Here is a 14290-nt window from a genome sequence, read left to right as displayed (position 1 = left end):
TGTTGCATTAATATTCATGATGTATTGATGTGAGTAGAACACTTGCTTTGAAGAAACAAACTTACTACTGCATCTTTATATCACTAAGCTACAAATAATTTTTTAGAGAGTGATAGTTGATATAACAAACTAAAGGATTGTTTAGTAATCTTGTGTTAACTCAGAAAGAGTCATAGGTGATTAAGGGATAATATCTGAAACATTCAAGATGTCTTCTAAACTTTAACCATTAAAAGGCTTCATGTGTCATTAAGAGACTCGGTTCAAAAGTAGTCTCTTAATAGAATCTTTTAGAGACTCGATACAATTAGAGCATTCAAAGTAGTCTCCTCATTTTCACCGCCATAATTGCAATAAAAGTCACTATTTTTTATATCTCATTTTCAAATATATAAGTTATTTTTTATACATTTATCATTATCTTCTATCTACTTTGTTCACAATCACTTTTAAAATTTATATTAAAAAAATATGAGTATGAATGTCTTTCTCCACTCATAGTCATTCCATATAATTTGAAGAACTCACTCACACAAATATTGAGAATCTGTAGTGAATGCTCTTAGATATGGACTCGAACTTAAATACAGCTCATTTAATTTATCAATAATTGATTTTATTCACTAACCAAATTTACATAACTCGAAATTATGTCCAACAACCACTTCCTAATTTCCTACTCAAAATAGGTGGATATCTATATTACAACATTATAATACATATGGGCAACCCTTCATCTTCCATATTTCTTTCTCACGAGACGCCGTAAAATTTATTGTCTCATTACTTCTCCGACAACTTTCCGGCGTATATGACTACCTCTGCCGCATTCAAGCCATCATCCGTTATCGACATCAACAATCACGTTAATTGCTCCATCAATTTCATCCTTTCAGTTGACGACCTCCCATCTCCTATGTTCGATTAAATCACAGACATCGTGTTCTACACATTAACCTTTTAGGTTTCAACTGCCAATCTCCATTCTCTCCACCCCTGTTCACCCTTCGCATCAGGTGCGTATATATCCTTTATTATTTTGATGCATGTAATATACGATTAAGTTTCAATTTGACCTAATTTTATTATTACAGCTTCATATTTCTATCGGTTAAATCTTCAAAATTTGTGATTCTATAGATTGAAGATTGAGTTAGCGTAGATTATCATTTAGATTATTGTATGAATATGCAGTTGCACAGGGAGGGAACCGTTTTGTTTGATTCTTACAAGCTTTTGCCCCCTCTTCAGTACAAATTCATCGTTCCTGTAAGTATTTTAGGGTTTTTTGTGCATTTGATCAGTCGATTGCTGCTTGGAGTATTTAAGTTAGAAAAATGATTTAATGGCAAAAAGCATAACCGATTCTTTTTTATTGAATATTTTTTATTTAATTCAATCAACTTAACAAACTAAAATGTGTGCAACATGAACCTTTTGTCCATAATTGAATATATGACTTTTATTTTGAGAATCTGAATGCAGGCTTGCTTACTTGAATGAAGCTATAGAACCAAAGGTTGTGCATAGAGACATAAACTCTAGAAATATTTTATTCGCACACGATTTCAGTAACAAGCTGTATATCTTTGGTATGACCAAGATTTTAGATTATGAGAGAGTCACACAAATATAAGAGTTACCAGGACATCTGGGTAAGGTTTCAACTTCTTGTTAAAACATATTTACCATTCTTTGTAATGAGTTAAAAAGATAGTTGGTTGAATACTGTATAAATTTCTTTATGTTGTAATAGTTATATGACTCAAAATATGCAAATACTAGCATGTGACACGAAAAACGTGATATTTATAGTTTCGGTATGCTCTTTCTAGAAGCAGTATCTGGAAGGGATCCGGTGGATTTCAGTCAATCTGCTAATTAGGTACAATAACTAGCATCATTTTATTACCAAAGGTATATTATTTCTATAAGAATATACTTTTTATAAGCATTATGTTATATGTTGGTTTAACCCGCCATAGATAAAACAAATCATAAAGTGACTCATGTGTTGGTAAATGGGTCAAAATTGCTATTTCCATGTAAAAGAGTGGTGGTCGATTGTAACATCCGGCCCCTCGCACCACCAATATTGTCCGCTCTGTTCACGAAGAGCTCACGGATTTGTTTTTGGTTGCCCAAAACGCGTTGGTGATTGGAGAGGCAGGACATTACTTATGAACCAGTGATCTCTCTTGTCCACGGCCGATGTGGGATAGCCTAAGAGTGGGACAATGTTGTGTTTGCCAAGGGTGTTACAGACAACCCCCTTTGGAGTCATCGTCCTCGATCAAATTTGTCCCAACATCCCGAATGGCACAAGAGTGGCTCTGATACCAACTTATATAAGTGTCTTTATTATGTTTCTCATTTGTAACGTTTTTCAAATCATGCAATGATCTGACGTTATTCGTTTGCTTAAAATTTGTTCATGCAATTATCTTACTAAAGACAACATTCGTTAATAATTACTTTTATTTAAGTTTCTTTTAATTTCGGGACGAAATTTCTAAAAAGTCGGGGATACCGTGACATCCGTCGAATTTGAGTCTCGTTTTATAATCGAATTATTGATGTTACAACTCTAGCGTGTGTGGGGTTTGTCAAATACAGTTATCTATAATTTATAAGCTCGGTTAAGTAAACGTTAGGGATTAAAGTGGATTTCTTTAAAGTTATATAAGTTTTAAATCATTCTAAACAAAATACCAAACTTGAGGGGCCTTTTGTGAAAATATACATACATATATAAGCCAAACTAACCCTAACCCTAACCCTAACCTAACATCACTCACCCGCCTCCCTCTTTCCCTGTCGTTTTTCCAGCGCCGAATTCCGGCGGCCGGCGCATCTCCGGCGAGTCCCGACGCACCACCACCTTGGACCCCAAACACCTCCTCCGCGATATCCAACTAAGCCACCACCGAACCCCCCGTTCTCTCCCCTCTTTTGGTTTTCCGGCGAACCACTTCCAGCGACAGTCTACCTCCGGCCACCCTACACCACCATCTCCGCCGTGCTCCCTCTCTCTTCGGCTCCCTCTCCCTCGCTGTGCCTCACCATCTCTCTCTGCTCCCTCTATCCCGCCGTGCCACACTCTCACACGGCCTCTCTCTCACTATCTCCTCTCTCTTCTCTCTTCTCGTTGTCTCTCTCTCTTTCTGTTTTGTTTTCCGGCGCGTCTCCGACGGCCGGAATTGGCTCCGGTGACCCACTACGTCTCCGATAGCCTTCCTCCGACGAATCGTGAACATGTAAAAGGTAAATAATTTAGACTTTGGATTTATTAGTTTTTATATATCGATTATAAGTTTTAAATTGATAGTGTAATCAGTTTTAATTATTGGTTATATTCTTTGAAACGAGTGGGTTGGATATGGAGTTGTTTTTGGTTTGGGTAAAAGACAAACAACCGGATGATGGATATAAATTCCTTATTGGTTTAAGTTAACAAATTTTATCATGGTTCGTTTTGGTCCGTACGTTAACTATTAAACTAGAGGTCTCGGGTTCGGGTCTCGTCCTTTATACTTAACAAATTTATTGTTACTATTAATACTAATATCACTACGTAGAAATTATTATTTGTATTATTATGTTTAACTTAGTATTACATTTATTTACTATTATTATTATTATTAATATCATTATTATTATTATAAATATTGAAGTTGTTGTTATTATTAATGATCATATTATTATTATTTATTAAAATCATGTCTTGTTTATCATTAATTATTAGTAACAATATTGTTATATTTATTTTGGGAACTCATTTAGAAATCGAACCGACATCGAGTATGGTATCATTATTTACTATCAATATTATTTATTATTATTATTTTATCAACAACATTTTAATTAACACTCAGATCTTTATTCTTTAACTATTATTATTAGTATTATTAATTATAATTATGGTTATTATTTTATCGTCATTATCTTACATATCTATATATATATATATATGAAACATTTTTTTTAAAATTATCATTATCATTATTATCGTCATCATAAATAATGTTATTATAAGCTTCATTATAAATTCATTTTCATAAAACCGAACTCTTAAATTAAACATGCCTTGTTTCTATTTAATATTGGTTTAGTTACTTAAAAGCCCAATAAAATAATATTATTTTATTTTAGCAATTGTCTATAAAATCCTATACTATTTGGCAACCCCTTATAGTTGGGTGTCGCTAACTTGTTAGCGATAACTATTTTATCCAAATTTATAGCTTTTATTTATTGTTTTGTATACAAGTTTTTGTGGCTCTTTATTACTATATACTTATATGCTCAAACTTATGAATTGCCCACCAACCTTTGTGTTGACAAACTTTATTTTATGAAATGTTACAGGTTTGACTTTTGTTGACTCGAGGACTTGATGAAAACGTTACCAAGACTATTAGGGTATTAGTAAAACGAATAATATAATTGTTACTTGTATTCAATTTGATCGTGTGAACGAGATGTGTTGATTACTGATTTGTTGAAATAAAATGAGTTGAATAATTATTGTCACTTTAAATAGTGTCTTGTGTATTTGACCAATCACGTTGCACCCCGGCATGTTCCACCTTTGATCGGGGTGTGACATCGATCTTGTTGAGTGGATGAAAATGATGGTGGGAAATAGAAGGGTAGAGGAAGTTGTTGACCCGAAGTGCTCCACACATGCTATAGAACGCACACTTCCGATGGCTTTTAGATGTGTTGATCCAGTGGATTTCAGAAAATGGTCTAAAAGAGTCAAGTTGCGAGATTAATGCTTGATTCAGATTTTCCATGTCATGAGGTAATACTTTGTTTTTTGTATTTAACGAGCATTGGTTAGAGTTAGTAAAATGGGTGGGAACATGTATTCTTTCAGTACGCGCCTAAATGGGTTAGGATGCTAAGAACCTATTTTTGTTCTAAATTTATACTTATTTATTTATGTAAATAATTAGTGTGCCAAGTGTGTTTAAGAAAGTTTTATAATAATTTTTTTTATTAAAATGATCATGCACTAATGTACACTTTGAATGCTTTTAATCTATTTCATTTTTTGCTATTCGTTACTTGACTATGGGGCTGTATGCTTAAGAAAAGAAAGTGTCTCCTCTTCGAAGGGAAGGTACTGCAATATATGCATTTGTCTCTTATGCATTGAATATAAGGGTTAAAAAAATTACTAGAATTAATCTCTTCATCAAGGTAATTTGATGTCTGGGTATTGATTTTTATGTCATTTATATATGGAGTTTTTTTAGCAAGTATAGGAAAATTTGTAGATGCTTTCATTTAATCTATTGTTAATTTTTGTAAGTTTTATTTCTTTAAGATAATGCCAAGAGTTATATCCAAATCAAGTTACTTTTAGTTTTCAACCCTTACTTCAACATAACAGCTTAAGATGATAAACAACAAATTAAGTTGTACTCAACTCAACTTAAATACTTGAGATAATGGTGATGTGTCCACAAGCTCCACAACTATGTTAAAGCTCTTTTGGTGTTTTTCTTGGTAATAAATAACGATGGTTGTATCTACACTAAAGGCAACATCCAACTTTTGTTAGTTTATTTTAAGTGTGCATTTAAAAATGACCCACCTTGACACATTACCATGCCTAACCCGACCTGCCCGTTACTGCATATTCTAATATGTCGGTATCTTTTCACTTTTGGGTTTTGTGAATTTTTCTTTGTTTAGCTCCTTGCATATGTATGTTGTAGTTGAATTATTAGGAGGAATAACTTTAATCATGCTTATTTTGAATAATTTTGCTCATCTTGGGACTAACATGTCAAACCCTTGGTTTTAAATGGAATTTTTTTGATTTGGGCGTAATACTTCCTTTGATGTTTTCACATACGTATAGCTTTTGACAGATGTCCAGTTGTTAGTTTTAGCTGCCACTATGAGATCAAACTTGAAAGCTTGATATACATGGTCTTTTTATTGAAAATAATAGATTAGATAAACATTTAAGGATAATATATTACTTCTTTTGGTGCTTAAAGTTCTTTTCCATTTAGTTCTATGGTGCTCTGTGATAATTAATGAATGATAATACTATTACCGATAATTATAGCTAATGGTGGTAAAAAAAGGTTCAGGCGTCTTGGCATATCCAAGCTCATAATTGAGGTGGGAGAGCTCTTTTTTATGTTCCGCTTTTGTCGTGGCCATTTGGATCTATATCACCATGTTAGTTTTTTTTCCCAAACTTTAAGTTTTTTATTTTAGTAATATATGTAAGAAGCATTATATTAAACACGTAAATGAAGGAAAACTACATAGTGTCTAGGTATAGATTTTGGTCTTCATTCTCCCGCCTTGAACAATTTCTCTAATTTGCTTATATTTATAAACTTACTTTTGTTGATATTAAAGCACATGAAAACTCATAGAAACGTTTATGGGTCTTGGATTTTAGGGGTTTGATTTTGTGGATATAGCTATACATCTTTGCAGGATTTACATATTTGATGATGTTCTATATATTTGATTCATTAACATGTGGGCTTGCGGGATGCTAGAAATTTGTATTTATTTTTAACAGGATCGAAACTTTTTATGTTTTTTTAGTATGCTTGACATGAGATTTGCTTTTGTCATTCTTTATATTTGATGCTGTTCGTGAATAGAAGTAGACGAGTCTGTAGTTCGGACTATTAGTCTGTTTTGATGGAGAGGATATTATGATAACTGCATTTCCACATGGTATGATTAAATACATTAGGAATACCATCATCTTTTGATCCACAATTTACATAACTCTTCTTCTATTGTACAACCCTGCAGGTTGGTAATTAGATATTAATGTCAACAAAGTTTTTACACCACTCACACCCACCGTCATTACCTCTAGCTCCATCCCCTATAGCTCCACAACATCAACATGACCTCCCGTAATGACTTGTATGAAAACATGCCATGTCGGGTCAAACAGGTCGGGATGTTGGGTCAAATTTGGTAGGGTCTGATTGTTCTTGAGGATGTATAGTTTTATAAACGATCTGTTTCTCTCTTAAATTTATTTAGATAGTTAGACCCGTTTCATGCATAGCTTTGACCCGAGACTGATTATGTGGTACTCATTGTGTATGCTGGATTTGGTGCATCAGGTATCTCTTACGCACACACTATGAATTAGAAAGTCAAAGAAAACATATGTTATTTTTTATTTCTCTTTAAGTTAAACTTTGCATTTTGTTTTCACAGATATAGGCTTACAAGATGGAAGGAATGTTGTAGTTGGAGGGAGGACTAACCGAGCCAATATTCGACAACGAGTCAAAATTGGCAACTTTTTATGTGGGTCATAGTCAGGTTGATTCATGCAACGAACTTATGTAAATTACTTGTGTTTACTTATAAAAAATATACCTACATTCCTAATTGTGTTTAGTTTGTGAATTTTTGCTAATGTTATATAATTTTCTTACATTTCGTATCATAAAGTAAACAAATATCAATTTTCCTATAGCAAATGCCGGTCCCTTAACGAACCGAATCTCCGTTACGTACCCGCCGCAACGCGCGGGCTCTTCTACTAGTTTGTCTTTAAACTTGTATCTTTTAAATTGTCTGATTTGATCCACTATCTCAACCATCCTCAGCTTTCACAGCCATCTTGGTCCTCATCTCGATCTTGATCTCCTAGAGCTTATCTTGTTCCATAGATATGCTCTATCGGGTCTCTCGAACTCGACTATCTCCGTAGCCCTGTCTCCGACCATTCTTTCGACCGTATGAACTCGCATATTCACTCGATTGGTTGCGATTTTTGTCATCTAATCGAGCGTACATCAGCCTTCCTTGATCATTTTATGTTTCCGAATTATTTTAATCCAACAAAATCAAACCCTTTGTTAAAACTTATTCAACATGTATAAAAAACTATGAATTAAACTCATGTATTCAATCGAATAATAAATTAAAAAGTTGAGTGGCTTAATTGAGACCAAATAAACTATCGGTGACTTAATTAGAACAAACTTAAAACTTGGTTACTATTCTATAAAGTTATCCCATATATGATGATTTTTTTTACATACATGTTACTTGTAAACTTGATCCACGACCTTCCTCCTCAGAACTCGGGTTATATCAATATTCCGTTTTAGCACCAAAATATATATATATATATATATATATAATGATTTAATGAATAGGAAAAGGAGAGTAAGGAAAGTGATTAGCAATGAAGGAAGGATTGGTGATTTGTATATATATAAAGTTTCACGTACGGAGGTTTACTTTTGTCTCCACTACTGGATTTTTATATGATCTTAATTCATGGATTCTTTAAAAAAAAGGATAAATTTACCTTTTTTTTATTTTTATTATTTATCAATTAATATAGGCACTTTGTAATAATGTTACAATCGACTCTTAGTTACTTATATTTGTTACTACTAATATGTATATGAAGTTATAAACATAGAATAAGCTACTTACTGATAATAATATTTTAGCAGGTGATATAAATATTAAAACAAGTTAATAGAAACAAGCTCCAATGGATCGGTTTTAGAAGGGGTTTTTCAGGGACACCTGTCTTTTTTCTAAATTAAAAATCTATATATGTCCCGTATAAGGCTATACGGGGGCGTATTGGGTCGATTAGGAGACGCACAATAACTCGATTATGATTATTTACCATACTCAAATAATAACTCGATTATGACATGCGTAAAAAATCACGTAACCTGACTTTTGAGTTGTTAAATAACTAGTTTTTAGCCGGCGCAACTGTTTTAAATCTGTTTATGTATTCGCCACGGTACGAAAAAAGTCTGATGTGTTCGGTTGGTATGAGTTATGTCCGTAAAGATACTGACACTAAATTAAAAAAATCAACTTGTCAGCTCAAGAAACAGTAGTGCCGCTCGTATAAGTTATAACAACAAAAGTTAACATGTTACAAATGGCGTAACGGCAACGACACTAATTTTCCTACATGCGTTGCACGGAGAATTTGGTCATTACACCCGGGTGGTGCAACAGCGAGTCAACGCGAATTCAGTCGGCATTAGCCACATCTGTTACGATACCGTAACTAAACCTGAAAACAAATTCGTCAAATTAAAATCATCAAAATTAAAAACCGTAAAAAAAGTAGCCACACTTGTGTAACGTAGTATTAAAATAAATTAACATATTTAAAACAATATTTATTATGTCGGTAAAACCTGCCACTTAAGCTTTGGCCTAGTGGTAGGAGGGATTCCCTCTTTTGGTGGATGCCCAGGTTCGGTGTTATGTATATATAGGTGTTTAGGAGTTTAGAAAATAGCCAGTTTACCATTTAAAAAAAAGGTCGGTAAAACCTGAGTGTGGCAGTGGCAATTTGACGTGTATTCGGTCGGTGTCGGTTACGCTCGTAACGTATGATAACTAAACCCAAAAAAATAAATACATCAATTTAACATTTAAAAAGACTTAATATATAAAAATTTGAAATATTTAAAACGGCGTTTATTTGGTTGGTAAAACTCCATCGTTGTCGGTCCCAGGCATTGTGGCGTTGAGTCTACGCGATTTTTGTCAGTTTTGGTTATGGCATCGTATAAACAACGTTGGTAAAAGCCTAAGTATTAAAACTAAAAAATAAATTCATCAAATTAACATGTAAAAAATTAAAAATATTTAAAACGACGTTTATTCATTTGGTAAGACCTGATCGTTGTCGGTTCCGGGCGTTTCGATGTTGAGTTAAGTCAAATTTGATTATTTTCGGTTATGTTCGTTACGGTACCCGAACTTAATTAAAAAGATCAGCAAAACCCGGTAGTTGGTAAAACTCGAGCTTTGTCATTTGTCATTTCTAAGCGGTGCGGCAACAGTCGCTGCGAATAATCTTTTAATTATCAAATTTAAAACAAAAATATATAAATCTCTTGAACTAATCACAAGCCACCAAATGGACCAATCATAACAAAGCGTCGCCAAACTTGTTATTTATATTATATAATAATTAGAGTAACAAACATAAGTTAACCCTGACAGATTCGACTCAACGCCATGTTGAGTTCGACCTATACAATATTAAAAACAAAATCCGATAATTTCTATAACCAGCTAACTTAAAACCTCAAACACATATATAAAAACAAATAGCATACCGTATCTAAAATAATTTATCTACAATTTATTATGTTAGTAGTATCTTTAAATACTATTAAAGCAATATATTCATTCACACGGCATTCTACTAGCTTGTTCACCTAGGGCTCCAACTCACCATATTTCCATTCTAAGCGTCTCTAAAGATGTCACGTGTCATATTAACCACAAACCTAAAATACATAACCCGCTCCATTTTTCATAACCCACAACCAATGCAACTAGTCATTTTTCTCTCTAACCTCTTCACGAACATACTAACCCTAATTCCGCCGCTCGTATTCAACTTTAATTCCGGCGGTCATATTCCGACTTCTACATTATTCACCATCAATTTTTTAATCTACCATGTTATTCTTCACTTTCATAGGTGGACAGGTCTCCAACCATTTGGATTCCGTTCAATTCACCGTTTGTTAGAGGAGATGTTATAAGGTTTTTTTCCTCAATTGATGATTCTTATAACAGATCTATTATCCGATGAATATATTAAAGGTAATTAACAATCCATTTTTGCGCATATTGGTTTAATAGTATTGTAAGATCCGATGAATATATTCCGGCCACTTTGTTTTGTTATGATATCCGATGAATATATTCCGGCCACTTTGTTATAAGCATATTTTTATGTTTAATAAGATTTTCCGGTGAATTTGTTATTTTTTTAGTGAATTTTTAGAATTGAATTTCCGTCCAAATTCTTATTTGTTTTGCGGCCAATTTTTTATTGTTTTGTTAGTCCAATTCTAAAATTTTCCAGCCAGTTTTTTATTGTTTTGTTTGTCCAGTTCTAAAATTCTGTCTACTTTATGTTTTTTCTCTATCCAATTTTTTATTTTTTTCTTTACTAAATATTAAGAAACAAAATTTCCGTCCAATTTTAATATTTTTCCGGCCAATTTTGATTCAGTACTCTTTAATGTTTTATTGGGTTATGATCTTTAATCTTTAATTTAATATTCCTAAAATATTAATTATAAAATTACTAACTTTTTATTAACATTTACTAATTATAAATATACTAAATTTACTAAACTAAATATAATAATGATTTTTAAAATTAAAATACATATTAAACTATAATATTCACCTTCCACATATAATTTATTCTAGAATTTAATAAAGATATTAATGTACATAACTGATTCCATTATTAGTTGACATTTTGACTATAATTTAAAATTCAAATTCAAATTATTACTGACTATATTTAAAGGTTTGACTAAATTAACTATAGTTAAGAAAATAATTTATATTTTTATATAATATTAAATAAAATTATATAACCGTATATAATCATAAAGTTTCTAAATTTTTTTAATATTTACTGAATTATAAATTTAGTAAATTTACTAAATCATAATAGTTATTTTTAAAATTAAACAAAAACGTATATTATTGATTTTCCAAATATAATCTATTCTAGAAGTTTCTAAAAATATTAATCTACATTAAATTAATCTGTTATTATTCCAGAATTTTATAATTTAATAATAATTATTATTATTATTATTATTATTATTATTATTATTGACATTTTTACAAAAATTTGAAATTCAAATATATTTAAAGGTTTGACTATAATAACGATAGTTAATGAGACTATTATGTTTTTTATTATTGTTATTATTATTTCATTCCTAAATTAAGCAACGTATTATTATTAAATATTAAACGATTTTGATTAACCTTAAATATTAAAATATTAAATTTATTATATAATAATACATTCTAAATATACATTTAAAATATAATCAATCCTTTATTTTAGGAAAAAAAAGATTTACAATAAACCGCTTTAATTATATTCAAATTTATTGTTTAGTCAAATATTCAGTTCCCAACTATATGCTAATTGATATCATTTCAAATTTACAATCATACCTAAGTTATTTCTAATCTATATTCAGTTATTATCTATAAATATATTGCCTTGAGTTATGCATGTTATTACGTCTAATATTAAAGTTCATTTAGAGTAAAGTGCCAAAATCGTCCCCGATGTTTGGTCATTTTTGCGACTTTCGTCCAAATAGTTTCTTTTTTGCAACTGCAACCTTGAGGTTTTCTGATTGCTGCCAATAACGTCCAAATCACTAACTCCGTTAATTTTTCTATTAACTGAAAGGGTATTTTAGACATTTTATTGTTTTCTTTATTAAATTCTTTAATAAATAGCAAATTTATAATAATAAAAAAGAAAGACCAAAAACAAAAAATTGTCCAAAACCACCAAAACCTTTCCAAAAAAAAAATTCATTTCTGGCTTTTCATTTCTTACTTTAAACCTCATGAACTCCGGTGACAGCTGCGACGATAAAGAACTCAATCTCTTCTTTCGCCACTAATTCAAGATCCCGAACCGATACGACCCCTCATCATCTCCAGACAATGCTTCCTCCACACCATCGCCCACAACCACCATCGTATCCGGCAACTCATCAATGTTTCTCTTTCTTGCACCAAGCTAAACATACAAAATAAACCACAAAATTAACAGCATACCACTGTCGCATCTTCTTCATCGTAAACCTTTAGCCGCGAATTTCTCACTCACACAATTTCACACCTAAACACACATAGTAATCGACTGAGGTATTGGTGGTTTCATATGCGTCGACTGTGGAGGTTTCAAGCAACGACAGTGATGGGGTTTAGCCTTCATCCGCTAATTTCTCTCCACTCTGGATCTCTCTACTCCGTCCGTTTTTCATTGTAAACCTTGAGATTTCAGGAATTAGGGCATGGAAGGGGGATGTCAACTGGAAAATTGTTGTTGTTGGGTGTTGAGGCTTCCCCGGTGGTGGTCAAAGCCTTGCAGGTGGTGGGGTTTGGTTGCCAGAGAAGTGGAGTCGGTGTACGGGGTGTGGCCGACAAGGGCGTGGGGAAGAAGGCGGCCATGGGTGGGGGTGGGGATTGGGATTGGGATTGGGATTGGGGATAACTACTTATTATTATTATTATATAAGAAATTAATAAATATAGGAAATGTCCATATTACCCCTGTGTTAACAATAAAAGTTAACTGAGTTAGTGATTTGGACGTTATTGGCAGCAGTTAGAAAACCTCAAGGTTTTAGTTGCAAAAAAGAAACTATTTGGACTAAAGTCGCAAAAATGATCAAACCATAGGGACGATTTTGGCACTTTACTCTTTCATTTATAACAATTTCTATGTTACGAACTTTAACAAAAATAAACTATTGTTCAATCAATATATAACATACATGATGAGTAGGCAATTCTTCACACCATTTCCATCATCGACCCCATAACCTACCCTCTGCAATGTATGTAATGTAAATAACCAAATGACTTTCTTTTTTTTATGTAGTAGGCATGCGGAGTTGGTGAAGATGACCCATTTGGATGGGATGCCACAAATATCTCCATTAGTTCATAGCAAAGGTTCTGGTGCGCATAACCCTCTATATCTATTAGTCATGTTGTGTTGTATCATTCGATTATAATAATAAAAACAGATCCATCTTGATTTATATTTTTTGTTTGGAACTTAATTGCATTTCAAAAATTTATTATCTTTATGTTGTTTTTGGTTTTTTCGTGCAGAATGGACTTTATGAAACAAATGCTGCAATTGAATTCTTTATAAATAATCTTCAAGTAAGTCTATATATATCTGTAGTATATTATTTACACTTTATTTGGTTTATTCTTATATTTGTTTAGTAAGTCTCATAAAGCAAAGTTTTTCCATCGACCAAAATCTTTGCTCACATATTTGGATATGTTATATGATGATATCATTAATTTTGAGAATTTGGTTGAACTCATTTACATTTTTCTATTACTAGGCAGTGGGCAACTTCAAACTTAAAATATGTGCAACGATTCAACGTCAACTGCAGGTACTAATTAGACACATGGTTTTTTATTACATGTTTTTCTTATATTTATTATTTTAGAAATATGGGCAACTTTGTGTGGCTTAAATGGTACTGCTTGGAATGATGCATAAGCCTTTTGATTTCAAAGTTTTTAAAGTCTGACATTAGTAAATCTAGAAAGCTAGCATTGGATTTCTAATTGTTTAAAACTGATCGGTTTGCCCATAACTGGTAAACGTATCGGGCCACCTTTTCGTTTTCAAAATCAACATATTTTATTATTTATCTCAATTAAACTAATTATGAATTTCTTA

Source organism: Bidens hawaiensis, unplaced genomic scaffold (genome assembly GCF_021521415.1).
Source record: "Bidens hawaiensis isolate Kalapana, Puna unplaced genomic scaffold, B.hawaiensis_p1.1 tig00053855_1, whole genome shotgun sequence".
NCBI classification, from domain to species: Eukaryota; Viridiplantae; Streptophyta; class Magnoliopsida; order Asterales; family Asteraceae; genus Bidens; species Bidens hawaiensis.
This window is presented reverse-complemented; position numbering follows the sequence as displayed.